The sequence below is a fragment of the Miscanthus floridulus genome, chromosome 2, assembly GCF_019320115.1.
Source record: "Miscanthus floridulus cultivar M001 chromosome 2, ASM1932011v1, whole genome shotgun sequence".
Lineage (NCBI taxonomy): Eukaryota > Viridiplantae > Streptophyta > Magnoliopsida > Poales > Poaceae > Miscanthus > Miscanthus floridulus.
Genome location: NC_089581.1, coordinates 20384568 through 20400388, shown reverse-complemented (window position 1 = coordinate 20400388; position 15821 = coordinate 20384568). Strand labels below are relative to the sequence as shown.

Below are 15821 nucleotides of genomic sequence, written 5' to 3'. Positions count from 1 at the left end.
AGACCGGAATCGTGGTTTTGGTGGCAATGGATGTCATCGCGATAATCCCCGCCCTGTCTTCCAACAGAAATCCCAACTGGGGACTCTATGGGCTCGGCAAGGTGGGGCCTTTGTCCCTGCATTGTTTGGCCCGAGCCCCCGAGCCTTATTAGGGTCTGATAGGGGTCGGCCGTTATTTGCGTGTTACCCCGTCCTCGGTTTTCGCAATCGGAGGGGCTGAGTGAACGACACTTGCCTCGACGGCTTGAGTACCGCGCTCAACGAGCTCGCTAACGGGTACGTTCGTGTGGAATCCGGGCCCATCATTTGCTGATGGGGTTGGCAGAGCCCTCTGGGGGCACTCCACAACTTCTTAACCCGCCTCCCGGCAGATGCCTGAGTCGTTCGATAAGCTCAGGGGGCCCGATGGCCTCTCCTCGATGGAGATTCTGTGGGTTTGGCTTGAGGTTAGAATCGAACGAGAGAAGGTCGGGACGTCCCGGTTCGCTTCCGAGCGGGATCGGGCAGGGCCGCTGGGGCTCGTCTCGGTTATCTCTCCCTGGCTCTGTTCGGCGTGAGGCGGCCTCGAGCCCTTTGCGGGCCGACCTTCGAACCTCAGCCTTTGGTTGCCTATATCGAAATGAGGCGACAGCCGTTTCGTGGTGCGACACGAATCGTTGGGATGCAATTTTTTGCATATGAAATATTTTGAATGCAAGATTTAATTGAAAGTAAAGGCGGTGACGTTACCTTGGTGGTATAAGTGGTGGAAAAGCTCCTATCAGATGGGTTCGGGCCCTGACGTTTGTGGCGAGGTTGGAGTAACCTGCATAAGAATCGCTATTCTTTGTTTTCGTGTCTCGGTGATGATCCGAGCTGTTCGATTAACTTGGGCAACCTGACAGCTTCTCCTTTGGGGGAGATTCTGTAGGCGGACCCCTCCGATCCCCTCTTTGGGAAGGCAGACGTCGAAACTAGAGACGCGAGAGACGTTTGAGCATGATTTTTCTGGTTAATAGAAACGCCGTAGCAATCGGGGCGTAGGGTTTGCTAGTTCGTCCAGTTTTACTCAAAGCTTTGTGCCTGTATGTCGCGCCCTTAGTTTCAAGCGTACGGAGGGGTCGGGTGGAGAGGATGTCTAGATTGGTAGTCATCCTCGACAGCCCCCGAGTGATGCTCGCGTCCCTGCTATTTGACGGGGCCGGAATCTTGCGAACAAATTTTAACGCATGAAGTGAGAAAGCTGAGAGGCTTATCTTTCTTTGGTCGTTCGTTCGTCGCGTCTTCTGGGCCGAACGGCCGACCCAGGAGATCTAAAAGGTCCCGTCGCCGGGTCGTCCGTGGTCCCAAGCAGTGTTCAGTTTGACTAAAGTGGGATGCCTCGTAGACCGGGGTTCGTCCCGTCACCTCTGGCGCGTCCCCTCAGATATCAATCAGCATTGATTGCGTATTAAAAAAAAAAGGGAAGGGAGAGGGTTTTTCGTCCGACCTTTCGCCTTTCCTTAGTTACAGCGCTTCCTCTTTAAATAGGGAGGGGGAGAGGAGTGCTCATCCCACCTCCCCCTCTGCCTCCGAGCCGCTATCTCTCCTTCTTCCTTTCCGCCAAACGTGTCCGTGCGTCGCGGTGGTTCCTGAGTGAGGAAGAAGTGATGCCGGAGAGAGATAGAGAACTTACAAACTTGCTCGTGAGTCTGGTGGGTGATGTCGAGCCGGAGGTTATCCAACGTAGATGAGATGGTGCGCGCGGCCCTTGCTGAGGAGTCGCTGCTGCTGAAGGAAAAAAGGCGTCGGTGGGCGTCGTACGTCGTAGACTGCGCCGTCGTTTGCCGCGCTCCTCCCTTGGCGGGAGGCGTTTCCTGCCCATACGCCGTTGTCAGGGTTATGGCTGGGGATGATGGCGTAGTCCCCAGACGCCATGGCGGTGGCATTGCTGCCGGGGTTGCGGCTGACGATGATGGCGTAGTCCCCGGACGCTCCGGCGTTGGCATTGCTGCCTGGGTTGCGGCTGACGACGATGGCGTAGTCCCCGGACGCTCCGGTGGAGGCGTCGTAGATGGTGGCGCCTTCGAGGATCCAGCGAAGATGTCGCCGATGGAGAGCGTGGCACGGCGGCCGCAGTAGTACTTGTGGTAGAGCTGAACTGAGACTCGCCTTTGATGGTTTTCAACCGGTAGGCGCCTGGACGAAGTATTTCCGCGATGATGTAGGGCCCTTCCCAGGGCGGGGAGAGTTTGTGGCGATCCTTGTTGCTCTGCACAAGGCGGAGGACGAGGTCTCCGACGTTGAAGGCTCGACCCCGCACCCGTCGGCTGTGGTACCGCCGTAACGCTTGCTGGTACTTGGCTGAACGGAGGAGGGCGATGTCGCGGGCCTCATCCAGCTGGTCCATGGCGTCTTGGTGAGATGCCTCGGCTCCCTGTTCGTCATATGCTCTGATTCTTGGTGCTCCATAGTCGAGGTCCGTCGGGAGAACGGCCTCGGAACCGTAGATCATGAAGAAGGGTGTGTAGCCGGTGGCCCGGCTAGGAGTCGTCCTTAGGCTCCAGAGCACAGCTGGGAGCTCAGCGAGCCATCGCGCGCCGAACTTGTTCAACCGGTTGAAAATTCTGGGTTTGAGGCCTTGAAGAAGCATGCCGTTTGCGCGCTCGACCTGTCCGTTCGCCCGGGGGTGCGCGACGGCTGCCCAATCGATTCGGATGTGCTGTTCATCACAGAAACGAATGAATTTCCTACCGGTGAACTGCGTGCCGTTGTCTGTGATAATGGAGTTCGGTACTCCAAAGCGATGGATGATGTCGAGAAAGAACAACACAGCTTGCTCGGATTTGATTGTGGATATTGGCCGAGCTTCAATCCATTTTGTGAACTTGTCTATGGTGACAAGCAGGTGGGTAAAGCCTCCGGGCGCTATTTTAAGTGGCCCGACCAGGTCAAGCCCCCAGACCGCGAAGGGCCACGTGATGGGGATCATCTGGAGAGCCTGGGCCGGGAGGTGTGTTTGCCGAGCGTAGTATTGGCACCCTTCGCAGGTGCGCACAATTTGCTCGGCATCGGCCACTGCGGTGGGCCAATAGAAACCCTGTCGGAATGCCTTTCCAACCAAGGTTCTTGGTGCGGCATGGTGACCGCATGCTCCACCGTGGATGTCGCTCAGTAGGAGTTTTCCCTGTTCGCCAGGGATACAAAGTTGCAGAATTCCGATGTGGCTTCGTTTGTAGAGTTCGCCCTTTACAAGAACGAAGGATTTGGCGCGTCGCGCGAGCCGTCGGGCTTCCGTCTTGTTGGTTGGTAGTACGTCGTGGAGGAGATATTCGATGTAAAGCGTTCTCCAGTCATTGGGAGGGTCGGACTCCATGGCTGGGTCTTCTTCAAGCTCCATGACCTCGGGGTCGGGTGGAACAGTTGGCGGATCGGCATTAGGGGTCGGACTAGAAGGGCTACCGTCGGCTTGTTCCGACCCCGCGTAGCGTACCGAGGGTTTGTGTTGGTCACTGGCGAAGACGCCTGTTGGAACAGGCTCCCGGCTGGATGCTGCTTTTGCGAGTGTGTCGGCCGCTTCGTTGAGGCGCCTGGGGATATGATTGAGTTCGAGGCCGTCGAATCTGTCCTCCAGACGTCGGACCTCTCGACAGTATGCCTCCATCTTGGTATCGTGGCAACCTGACTCTTTCATGACCTGGTTGACGACCAGCTGAGAGTCGCCCCTGACGTCGAGGCGTCGAATGCCCAGCTCGATGGCGATTCATAGGCCGTTGATGAGCGCTTCGTACTCTGCAGTATTGTTTGATGAGGGAAAATGAAGTCGAACCATGTACCTCATGTGGACCCCGAGGGGGGATACAAAGACTAGTCCTGCTCCGGCGCCCTTCTTCATCAGCGATCCGTCGAAGTACATTATCCAGTACTCTTGATCGACGGCTGCTGGTGGCATCTGGACCTCGGTCCACTCCGCGATGAAGTCAGCTAGTGCCTGAGATTTGATCGCCGTTCGGGGAACATAAGAAATGCCCTGATCCATCAGCTCGAGTGCCCACTTTGCGGTTCTTCCCGTTGCGTCATGGCTACGAACGACCTCGCCGAGGGGGAACGACGTCACCACTGTCACGGGGTGTGACTCGAAGTAGTGGCGTAGCTTCCTTTTGGTGATGAGGACGGTGTAGAGGAGTTTCTGGATCTGAGAGTAGCGGGTTTTGGAGTCGGATAACACCTCGCTGATGAAATATACAGGGTGCTGCACCTTGAAGGTGTGCCCCTCTTCCTCCCGCTCTACTATTAAGGCCGAGCTAACCACTTGGGTGGTGGCTGATATATATAGTAGGAGAGATTCTCCATCGTATGGAGGAACTAGGACCGGTGGTTTAGTTAAAAATTGTTTAACCATGTCAAGTGCCTTCTGAGCCTCGGCTGTCCACTCGAAACGGTCCGTTTTCTTCAGGAGTCGATAAAGGGGGAGTCCTCGTTCGCCGAGGCGTGAAATGAATCGGCTGAGGGCGGCAAGGCACCCGGTGATCCGCTGAACCCCCTTTATGTTTTGGATTGGGCCCATCCTCGTGATGGCTGTTATTTTCTCTGGGTTGGCCTCGATGCCACGCTCGGAGACGATGAAGCCGAGCAGCATGCCCCTCGGGACCCCGAAAACACATTTTTCGGGATTGAGTTTGATGCCGTTCGCTCGGAGTTTCGCAAAGGTACGTTCGAGATCGGCGACAAGGTGGTCAGCCCGCTTGGACTTGACTACAATGTCGTCGACATAGGCCTCAACGGTTCGCCCGATGAGATCTCCGAAGCAACTAAGCATACAGCGCTGGTACGTTGCCCCAGCGTTCTTCAGACCAAACGGCATTGAAACGTAGCAAAATGATCCAAAGGGCGTGATAAAAGATGTCGCGAGCTGGTCGGACTCTTTCATCGCGATTTGATGATAACCTGAGTATGCGTCAAGGAAACAGAGGGTTTCGCACCCCGAGGTGGAGTCGACTATTTGGTCTATTCGTGGCAAAGGAAATGGATCCTTTGGACACGATTTGTTGAGGCCAGTATAATCAACACACATCCTCCATTTCCCGCTCTTTTTCCGGACAAGAACAGGGTTTGCTAACCACTCTGGGTGGTACACTTCCTTAATGAATCCTGCGGCCAGTAGTTTGGCTATCTCCTCGCCGATGGCCCTGCGTTTCTCCTCGTCGAAGCGGCGCAGGCGTTGTTTCACCGGCTTGGATCCCGGGAGGATTTGGAGGGTATGCTCGGCGACCTCCCTCGGGATGCCCGGCATATCCGAGGGTTTCCATGCAAAGATGTCCTTGTTAGCGCGGAGGAAGTCGACGAGCGCGCTTTCCTATGCGGAGGAGAGCGCGGTCCCGATTCGGACTTTTTTACCCTCGGAGCTACTAGGATCCAGGAGGACGTCCCTGGAACCCTCTGCTGATTCGAACGATCCAGACGACTTCTTTGCGTCGGGTGTCCCTTCAATGACCTCCTCCCTCAGGGTGGCGAGCTCTTCGGACGCGATGACCGCGGATGCGTGTCCGCAGCATTCGACCTCGCACTCGTAAGCGCGCTGGAAGGAGGTGCCGATGGTGATGACCCCACGGGGGCCCGGCATCTTCAGCTTCAGGTATGTGTAATTGGGTACGGCCATGAACTTCGCGTAACATGGTCGTCCCAGAATGGCGTGGAAAGTCCCCGGGAACCCCACTACATCGAAGGTGAGGGTCTCGGTCCGGTAATTGGATCGATCCCCAAAAGTGACGGGCAGGTCAATTTGCCCCAGTGGCACGGCTTGCCTTCCAGGCACGACGCCATGGAAAGGTGCTCGAACGGGACGGAGGTGCGTTCGGTCGACGCCCATCTCGTCGAGCGTCTTGGCGTACATGATGTTGAGGCCGCTGCCCCCATCCATCAGTACCTTGGTGAGCCGCTTTGGACCGACGATTGGGTCGACGACAAGCGGATATCTTCCCGGGTGTGTGACGGCATCCGGATGGTCGGTCCGGTCGAAAGTTATGGCAGATTCCGACCACCGGAGATAAGCTGGCATAGCCGGTCCAGCGGTATAGACCTCTCGACGTGCGACCTTCTGGCGGCGCCTGGAGTCGTAGGCCGTTGATCCCCTGAAGATCATGAGGGCCCCGGTTGGAGTTGGGAAGGCGTCGTCCTTCCCCTCCGTGTCGTTAGTGGTGGGAACGGGCTCCTTCCCCTGCTCCTCCTTGTTAAGGCCCCCTGCCAAGTATTTGCGCATAAGGCCGCATTCCTTGTATAGGTGCTTGGCCGGGAAGGCGTGGTTTGGGCATGGCCCCTCGAGCATTTTCTCGAAGTGGTTCGGAGTGCCCTCCGCGGGCTTCCGGCCACTTTTGCGATCGGCAGCGGCCGCGAGTGAGTTGTCGCGCCGTTGCTTCTTATTTTTCCCTTTGGCGGGACGGTTGGAGGCGCCTTCGCCGGCGTCCTCGTCCCTCCTTGTCTTTCCGTCGGAGCGATCAAAGATGGCTCCGACCGCCTCCTCTCCAGAGGCGTGACTGGTGGCGATGTCCAGGAGTTCCTTGGTAGTACGCGGTCCCCGGCGTCCTAGCTTGTGGACCAGGGATTCGCAGGTCGTCCCGGACAGAAAGGCTCCTATTACGTCGGCGTTGGCGACGTTCGGGAGCTCGTTGCACTGTCGAGAGAAGCGCCGGATGTACCCGCGGAGGGTTTCATCGGCCTTCTGACGGCAGTTCTTGAGGTCCCATGGGTTTCCAGGGCGTTTGTACGTGCCCTGGAAATTACCCACGAAGATCTCAGTCAGATCCGCCCAACTCTGAATAGCATTGGACGGTAGGTGCTCCAGCCATGCTCGTGCCGAGTCGGCCAAGAACAGCGGGAGATTGCGAATAATAAAATTATCATCACTTGCACCACCGGCCTGACATGCGAGCCGATAGTCTTCGAGCCAAAGCCCGGGATTTGTTTCGCCAGAATATTTAGGAATGTTAGTAGGCGGTCGATACCTTAGGGGGAACGCAGCGTTGAGGATGTGCCGGCCAAAGGCCTGAGGGCCTGGCAGGACGGGGCTCGGGCTTCGGTCCTCGTTGCTGTCGTAGCGCCCGCCCCGTCGGGGATGATAGCCGCGGCGCGCTGCTTCTCCATTGTCGCCGTGGGCACGTCTCCGGGCGTCGATGATGCTACGTACGTCGCGGCCACGGCCGAGGCGTTGATGTACAGGGACGACGGAGGGCTGCCCGCCGGCTGGCGGTGTTTGGTGTACGGACGCGTCTTTGGTGGGACGCACTGAGGGCGCGCGCTGGCTGGTGTCGGGTTCGCGTCGTCGAGACAACGAACTTTCCGCCTGCTGCGCTGCTGCACGCTCGAGCAACGTGCGAATCTCCCGATGAGCGCGTCGATCCTCGGACGTCGCGGCCTCCGGGAGGCCATGCAGCAAGGCGGTTGCTGCGGTGATGTTCTGGCTGGCTCGAGCAAAGTAAGGAAAGGCCCCATCGTCAGTGAGGATCCTTTGATGTACGGTGCGGGCCGTGGCGCGCGCGCGCCCCCCGTCTTTGCGGCGTTCAATCTCGCGATTGATGTCCGCGTATTCCCGTGCGAGCCCTTGCCCGGCCTCATCGATCTCTTGCTGACGAGCCCTTAGCTGCTCCATCCTTAGGCGAGATGGGGCTGTCCCTTCTTCCCCGGATCTGCTGTCAGGATTGTTTGTAGGGGTGGCCTCTTCCTTGGAGACGCTTTCGACGTGACCCTCGGGGGTCTGTGTCACGTAGCATTCCCGGGAAGGGTGGTGGCTCCCCCTACTGGAATCTGAGCTGGAGAGGGATACAGGCTCCTCGTTAAGGAGCTCGTAGAGGGTCTCCATATCCCGCTCAATCGCTCCCACGAACTCGATGTCCGTGGGTGGTTGAACCACACGCAGCGCCAGAAGACGGCCAGCGGTCGCCGCAACGTTGCGGAGACCGAACGGAAACGCTGTCGGGGCGCTCCATCCGGACCCTTCCGAACACATGGTGGTGTTTTGAGAGGTCTCCTTGGGCGACGGGACTCCCCGGGAGTTGCCCGGTGGGCCCCTAAGCCTGAGACGACTGAGGTTGATCGAAGGGGGAGAGGGAGCGGCTGAATGAGTCAGCGCCAGCTCTCCTCCTAGTGTGACAATGAAATCCAGGTCGCCGAAACGCACGTGTGCGCCCGGGACCCAGGTGATTGCGTGGGTGGCCATCCGAGACCTGATTTGGAACGCGCAAGGCCCCTACCTGGCGCGCCAACTGTCGGTGTTTCGTACAAGCACCGGCAAGTAAATTTATAGTAATGCGCGTTAGGCTCGGATGGTGCGCTAAAGGACACAGGATTTATACTGGTTCGGGCTGAACGTCCCTACGTCCAGTTTGTTGCTGCTTGTGTTATTAGCACCATAACGATCTGTAGTAAGGGATACAAACTGCCGAGAGAGGGACTGGTCCCAAGTCTCTGATCGAAGGATTGAAAGGTGGTCAAGAGCTTCGTGGCTGCTTGAATGTGTGTGAATGTGTTCTATTGTTCGGTCCTCTTTTTTCCGTCTTCCCTCGATGGAGGTAGCGCATCCCCTTTTATAGATGAAGGGGCTGGCTTTACAAGGGTGAGAGCTCCAGGATGCGTACTCTACTTACCTTGTGGCTCATGTCTACCTGGTCAGGTCCTCCCTTCTCATGAGTGCGAAGGAAGATAAGTGCTTAAGATGTCGTCAATATCTCTGTAGGATGTCAGATCAGTCACAGCATGCTGCCCCCAGGGTATGGGCTGTAGTACAGTGGTTTTGACTTAGGGGCCTCCTCCCAGCCTTGCTCCACACGCCTTCTGGTTCCCATGATTCCTGTTGGGAGGATTCGGGGTCGGGGTCCGGTGCAGCGCCGTGGCCAAGGCTCTCTGACTTGGAGGACCTGAGGGGTCGGGAAGAGGGCCCCCTCTGCTTCCTCGGGTCCACAGCGCGGTGACGGAGTATCCGTCGTTCATGGAGATAGCAAATCCGTTCTTGGAGTGTAGCGGTTGTCGTATATCTTCGTTGGGTTCCGTGTCCCAGAGCTGAAGGCGGCGCCTACAACTCTACAGAGTGAGGTGCACGCGCCTGTAATACCTTTTGGGCTCTGCGGCGCCCGGAAGGGTCTAAAGCGTCAGTCCTGTCGTTCCCTGGCAGTTCTTTTCCTGTCAGGGTGCAGGGTATGGTCGTTGGAGCCATGGTTGACCCGAACGTCTTGTCTCGTCCTGTACCCATCATTATGAGGGATAGATATCGATCAGGGCGAGGCTTGTTCTGGGCCGTCGGATGAGACGGAGGCCAGTCCCTATCTCTTGGGCGAGATTAACCCTATCCCTCCGGGATCGGGCGAGGTGGAATCTATCCCTTAGCCCTCGGGCGAGACCGAGCCCGTCCTCAAGGCGTCGGGCGAGACGGAGTTTAGCCTTGAGCCTTTGAGGCGAGGCAGGGTTATCCCACAAAGGCGTCGGGTGAGGATGACCCCACCCCTCTGGGATCGGGCGAGACGGAACTCATCCCTCAGCCCTCGGGCGAGACCGAGCCCGCCCTCAAGGCGTCGGGCGAGACGGAGTTTATCCCTCGGTCCTCGGGCGAGACCGAGCCCGTCCCAAGGATGTCGGGCGAGGCGGAACCGAACTCCTGTCATTCGAACAAAGGATGACATGGCGCCCTCATGTGTCCAGAAGTTTTTTACGTTTGGTGGTTATCGGTTCCACCTTCTGGGGTACCCCGGTATTAGGTCCCCGACAGCAACAATGAGGCTTATCAGGTACCGATTACTGGTGGAACAACTCTGAATTTCACTAACATGTACTCTGCACAAGAAGACATATAAATGTAGAGTATAATTGAAGAGTAGGGAAACCCAAAATAAAACCAATGGAAGAGAATCATTAGATAATCACAGAAAAAACACTGATTATAAAGAATTTAAGGAACGTACCTGGTCATCATTTGCTAGCTGAATTCCTTCAAGTGCTTATAGCTGTAAGGGACAAAAAAAGGGACAAGGGGTGGGATCAGATTTTAAATGTATTCTAATGCATTTTTAGTAGTATATATTGAATCCAATATCTAAAAAGTTGTATTACCTCTTAATCTTTTCTTTGTATGCTCTTGCAAAGGTTAGATTGTGATACCATGAAAGGTCCTTCGGCATTGTTCTCCATATATGTGCTGAAAGTTGGCCACATGCTATCAGGCAATACATATACGACCTATGCAAGACATGGTTATTACAGGAGATCAAAGTAAACATGTATGCAAAAAAAGGATAGCACAGTAACAGTAGGTAACAATAATAGACACGCCGTTATTTAACCAGAAATTGTACATCCAGAGGAGTTTTTGCAAACTTTAAAATTGCAGCCAGTTGACAAACATAAAAATAGATAAATAAGTCAATAATCAACATATGAAAGTAGGAAAAGAAAGGCAAAGGAAACATGATGAGGTCCGCTTTACTGAAGGTAAGTATGAAATGTACTATGACATTCACACTTCTCTTGGAATTTTTAGATGCTGCGAGACTTTGATCTGATCAACAGGCTCTAGAAATGAAGAGGCATCACACATCAGGAAGACAGGAAGGCAACAACAATCTTCCAATTGGCCAAGATCAAAGGAAGCAAGGGGCAAAAGAAAGGAGTGCAATCAAAATACCTTGGTATAGTGGCTCAATAGGCAAGAAACTGGCTTGCTGGAGTACAGAGCTGCCTCTTGCTTGCACCTAATCGATGCTATCGCCGGGCTGCCTAGCTGATACATGCCTCGTTACAATATATTATTTTATCCTTTCTAAATTTAATATACACATTCAACCATGAGTACATAAGAACATAGAATGCTATTCAGGTGCATATAGGAGCGGTAACAATACTAAACAGAGTATTATTAACTTTTGGCAGCATGGCGAAAAATAGACCGTCCTTGTTTGGTATAAAAAAACAACCTTGATCTGGATACACCTTTTGTACCGCAGCCATATAGCAAATAAAGGCAGTAATAATTCTTGCAAAGCAGTAAGGATTTATGAAGTTGCAACTGCTGATGTGTGTACCTTGGTATAGTTGTTTGGTCCACTAAATCTTCAGCTATGTGACCCAGTCACAAAGGTTGCTGATGATTGTGCTAATCTATCACAGAGCACCTATTTCAGCAAAGTGGAGGCAAAAAGGGATGGAACAAAAGAAAAAGACTCACAGAAATGAGAGAAGGCCTAAATTATGCACAAGGTATGAACATGGCCGTGCATGTACCAAAATCTAACACGGAATGGAGCCCCAAATGCTGGTAATAATGCAATTGCCTAAAAAAAGAAGAAATACTGAGTCTTGAAGGATAGCTTGTGCATGAGGAAATGTAAAGAACATTCAGACAAATATCTCAGTTTAGTGCAAGTTATGTGAATATATGCCCACTAAAAGATGACTGAAATGGAGAAGCAACCATATACCTCTTAAATTTAAGTTCAGTTGATGTGTTTATCTGAAACATAAAGGCCAAAGAAGAGTAATATGTACGTCGTATTTCACACACGCAACATATTGCAGATAATTAGTGGCAACGACTAAGCTATCGGTATGCATGCTGCAGTCTCACTCGATATGAGCACATTAAGACACCATTAACTATGCAAAATTCCTACAAAGACATATCCTGACAGGTTTCATTAAGTGCTGTCAATCATAATGCTTGAGTTGCTGCAGCATTCCAGTCTACTCTCTGTTAGACCAAATTGGAAATAAACCTAAGATTAGATAAACTCCCAAAGCAAGAAAAGAAAGACCTTTGTTGTAAGCAGTCTCAAGCTCCTGCTCGTAATGTAGGGCAACGAAGGCCAGCTTTTTTGTCTAAGGATGTTCATCAGGCGGTCAGTCAGATCACAACCAATAAGATCCAACCTAGGAATAGCATGAAGAAGCAAGAACCTTGCTTATAGAGACCAGAGAAGAATAATATAAGTAGGTCGTATTTCACACATGTAACATATTGCAGACGATGTGTGGCAATGACTAAGCTATCTGGTGTGCAGGTTGTAGTCTCACTCGATATGGGCACATTGAGACACCATTGCCTATGCAAAACTCCTACAAAGACATATCCTTACAGGTTGCATTAAAAACTGTCAATCATAATGCTTGAGTCGCTGCAGCCAGTCTACTCTCTGTTAGACCAAATTGAAAATAAACTTAAGATTAGATAAACTTCCAAAGCAAGAGAAGAAAGACCTATGTTGTAAGCAGTCGCGAGCTCCTGCTCGTAATGTAGAGCAACGAAGGCCAACTTTTTTTCTCTAAGGATCTTCATCAGGCGGTCAGTCAGATCACAACCAACAAGATCCAATCTGGGAATAGCATAAAGAAGCAAGAACCTTGCTTAAAATATTAACATGTCATGAACCAACTGCCCATATGTAAAAGTAAATTTCATATAATGAGACGTAAATACCTTACAATGGCCATGTACACATTTATGCGACAACTGTATAAAAAATGAAACATGGTAGCTAGGATAATGACTGCCTCTTATATTATTTTTTTGTCTTGTAAGGGATGTAAAAAAACGCCACTGCTGGGTATAGAATTAGGGGTGCAGACTGATCACCCCTACAATTAAATTTAGTTGCTGTATCTAAAATGAATATCCGTGCTGTTGTAGGTTTTACGATGGATGTTCATATAACATGGAGGTAGGTATTTTTTCAGTCTTCTCTCAATTTTCTGATAGGAATCCATTTGTGGACCAACAATGTATGTAGTCATAGAGACATTCTCACATGCACAAACTATTTTTGAATGAATCTAGAGATTACCTGACCGAGAAAATCCAGCAAACTAATTAGGGAACTCGTAGGTATGTACAGGTATCGAACCACGAATAAAATCTAGCAGACAAATTAGGGAACTCCTAGGTATCTACAGCTATCGAACCGCGAAACCTGAAATGTTCATGTCGTTGCCTTATTGAAGCTAACCTTTGGTATCGAAATGGGAGTGTTTTTTTTTGCAAGCACACTATGATCATGCACCTGATAAATATGTGTCGAAAGACCCAAATAAACTTGGAAAGTTGCTTCCCTTGGTTTCATACAGTAATACTTCTAAGTCTAACAAGCAGGCCAGGGACTCCAATGGATTTGAAAGAACAACAGTGCACATAATTGCAGGGAAAACTCAAAGAATAAGGAGAACCAAAAGCCTGACAACGTCATCTTTGGGAATAGGTCATGTGTTCATTTGCATTAGTGGAAAAACACATGACAACAACAAGAAATATATACAGGCTTAGTACCAGAATATGATTCTGAATAAATAAGCTGTGGCTATAAAATTTCAGTGGCCATTTCTAATCTATATCTATATGATTCTTAAAATTTTAATGAACCTATGGTACACGCTTAAATGCTTTGGACTCCCAAATAATAAGTATAATGCAGTAGCATTTGGAAAATGTATGTATATTATGTAATTGTATCACCCAAAAAAGAATTCAAGACACCTTGGTAAATCCAAATGCACTGCATTAACATCTATAGCTAATATCCATTTTCATAATCTTGTTAGTATTAATGACTGGGAACAAAGAACAGAGGACATATGTAATCAAAAAAATTTCAAGAAACCTTGGCTATTCCTAGTCCACCGAAGCCCACGTTTGATAATGGCGAAGTAGCAATTTTCTCTCCACCGCACTGTCATTTATACTTAATATATTTGTTGACTAAAAGCATTCATGTTTGGAAATCGACCACACAGGACATATGAGAAGAAGCGTCAAGGAATGTAAATTAGATATGTTTGGAAAGCACAAATGACCTAATGAAGAGACGACCAAGGATGTAAATTCCACAATCATTTGAGGCTATTTCATGAAGTAGAAATCACATAGGCATCGACAAAATCATAACTACAAAATCGAAATAGTTGAGAACCTGGAATTGTGGTACGCAAGCCAAATCAAAACATGTTAATGAACCATCCCAAGAAGAAGATGTGGGGACAACAAATCACAGTGTCATACATACCTATGGAAGGGAGCAGCCGTGCCGTAAACAACCGGCGGGGCTCATCTGCTGCGTCGTGCCCGAGGACGACGGCCTTTGGGGCCCTTGCGGCGGGAGGCGACCAGTGCCACCGGTGCAGCACACGGCGGGGGGCGGCGTCGCTCCGCCCCTGCGGCGCGGGGGAAAGGGCGTCGAGGAGGAGGGTGCTGCTGGCGCCACGGCCGGCAAGGAAGAAGAGGCAGGTAGGGTTTCGTCGCCGCCACCGGCGAGGAAGAAGAGGCAGCTAGGGTTCCGTCGAGCACCCGTGGATTGGTGGAAGGATGCAGCGCAGGGGAAGGTGCGACGGCGGCCACCGTCGAGGCCCAGCCGCGCCACTCCGTGGGCGGAGACGGCCACCCACGAGGCGCTGCGCCACGTGCTGAGGGCGCCGCCGCTCCAGGCATCCGGCATCGGTGGGGCTGGCCGGCACGCTAGCATGTCTGGAGAGAGGGAGAGGGGCGGAGAGAGGGAGGAGAGGAGGATGGCCGGCGCCGCTCGCTGCCGTCGCCGTCGTCCGCGAGAAGAGAGAGGGAGGGAGACGGAGCCGAGAGCAGGGAGAGAAGACGGGCTATTTTCACGGACGGGGAGGGAGCGGAAAGAAGTGAAACTCGATCGGGTAGAAGCCGAGGCAAATGATTCCTGATCGGGCAGAAGCCGAGGAAGAAGGCAGGACAAGGAGCTGAGGTAGAAGCTGTACAGTAGAAGCAGAAGCTGATTCGGTAGAATCTCGCGGGAGCAACCTAAGCCATCGGATTGCAAGATCCAACGATCGAAAAAAAAACGGCGACGTGGACGGTGTCTCCTTCTTGGAGTCCGGGCTTGTATGGGTTAACGTCTTCACTCTAGTCGTCCAGACGTCTCTGATTAGTATTGATCTGTTTAATTTCATCTATATAGCGTCCATGTTATTGAATTTTCACAATTAATCGTTCATATCATCATTAATCACACGTAAAAGTAAAACTCAATAGGACCCATAGACGGCTGGTAGGAATGCAGCCAAAAAAATCTACATTCGAAAAACAATAATAAGGCCTTGTTTAGATGTAGACGGATTCACGTCAATCTACGTGTGTTGGGTGAATTGGAGTATAAATTAACTAAATTTCACCTTAATTTAACCCAACATGTGGATTGAGTTGAAACCGACAACATCCAAAACTTAAAGTGTGTTGTAAAACCAAAGTCAAAAATGGGATGTGAACCTAGGACTTTGGTGGTGGCCAATTAAATGGAGAAGAGGGAGAAAGTCAAGAGTTCAAACACTGTAGTAATCCATTCAGTGTGGAATCACTTTCAGGCTTTCAGCTGGTCAGCCTGTTTGCTTGTTGGTTTCAATCAGAGCTTATCAGCCAGCTAACAGTTTTTTCCTCTCACAACAAACCAGCACTAGCCGGGCTTATCAGCTCAGAAATCAACCAGCGAACAGGCTCAATGTAAGAAGTGAAAAACAAGCAAGAAAGTGAATAACAGAGAACTCTCATTCCTCTCTCATTGTGTCCCTCTGTTCTTGTGCTTGTGATTGTGTGCCTGGAACTCGGTTTCTCAATAAAGTGCACCAACTTTCCCTAATTTTGTTTGGTGATTGTTTCTGGGCTAGTTTTTGACTATCGAATTGTAAAATGGATTTCATTATTGTGCTTCTCTTGCCGAGATTAACAGGGTCCCTCCCTCCTGAGCATTCTTTGGTCCCGACTGACTGAATCTTGGCTGAAATTGGCTGAAAAATACTATTGTGGCTGAAATGTTGTAAGAGAAAAATACTGTTCCGACTAAAAAAAGAAGCCAAACAAGCCGGATATAGAGTAAGCCAAA

General features: G+C 51.5%; 1 long non-coding RNA gene across 1 annotated transcript; it reads right to left on the bottom strand.

The window, feature by feature from the left end:
* Positions 1–9728: 9728 nt before the first annotated feature.
* Positions 9729–10308, bottom strand: LOC136538143 (uncharacterized). The gene is made up of 3 exons (XR_010779211.1): positions 10054–10308; positions 9906–9947; positions 9729–9777 (listed from the first exon to the last, which is right to left on the bottom strand). It is a non-coding gene; the product is annotated as an uncharacterized lncRNA (long non-coding RNA).
* Between the last annotated feature and the right edge of the window lie 5513 nt (positions 10309–15821).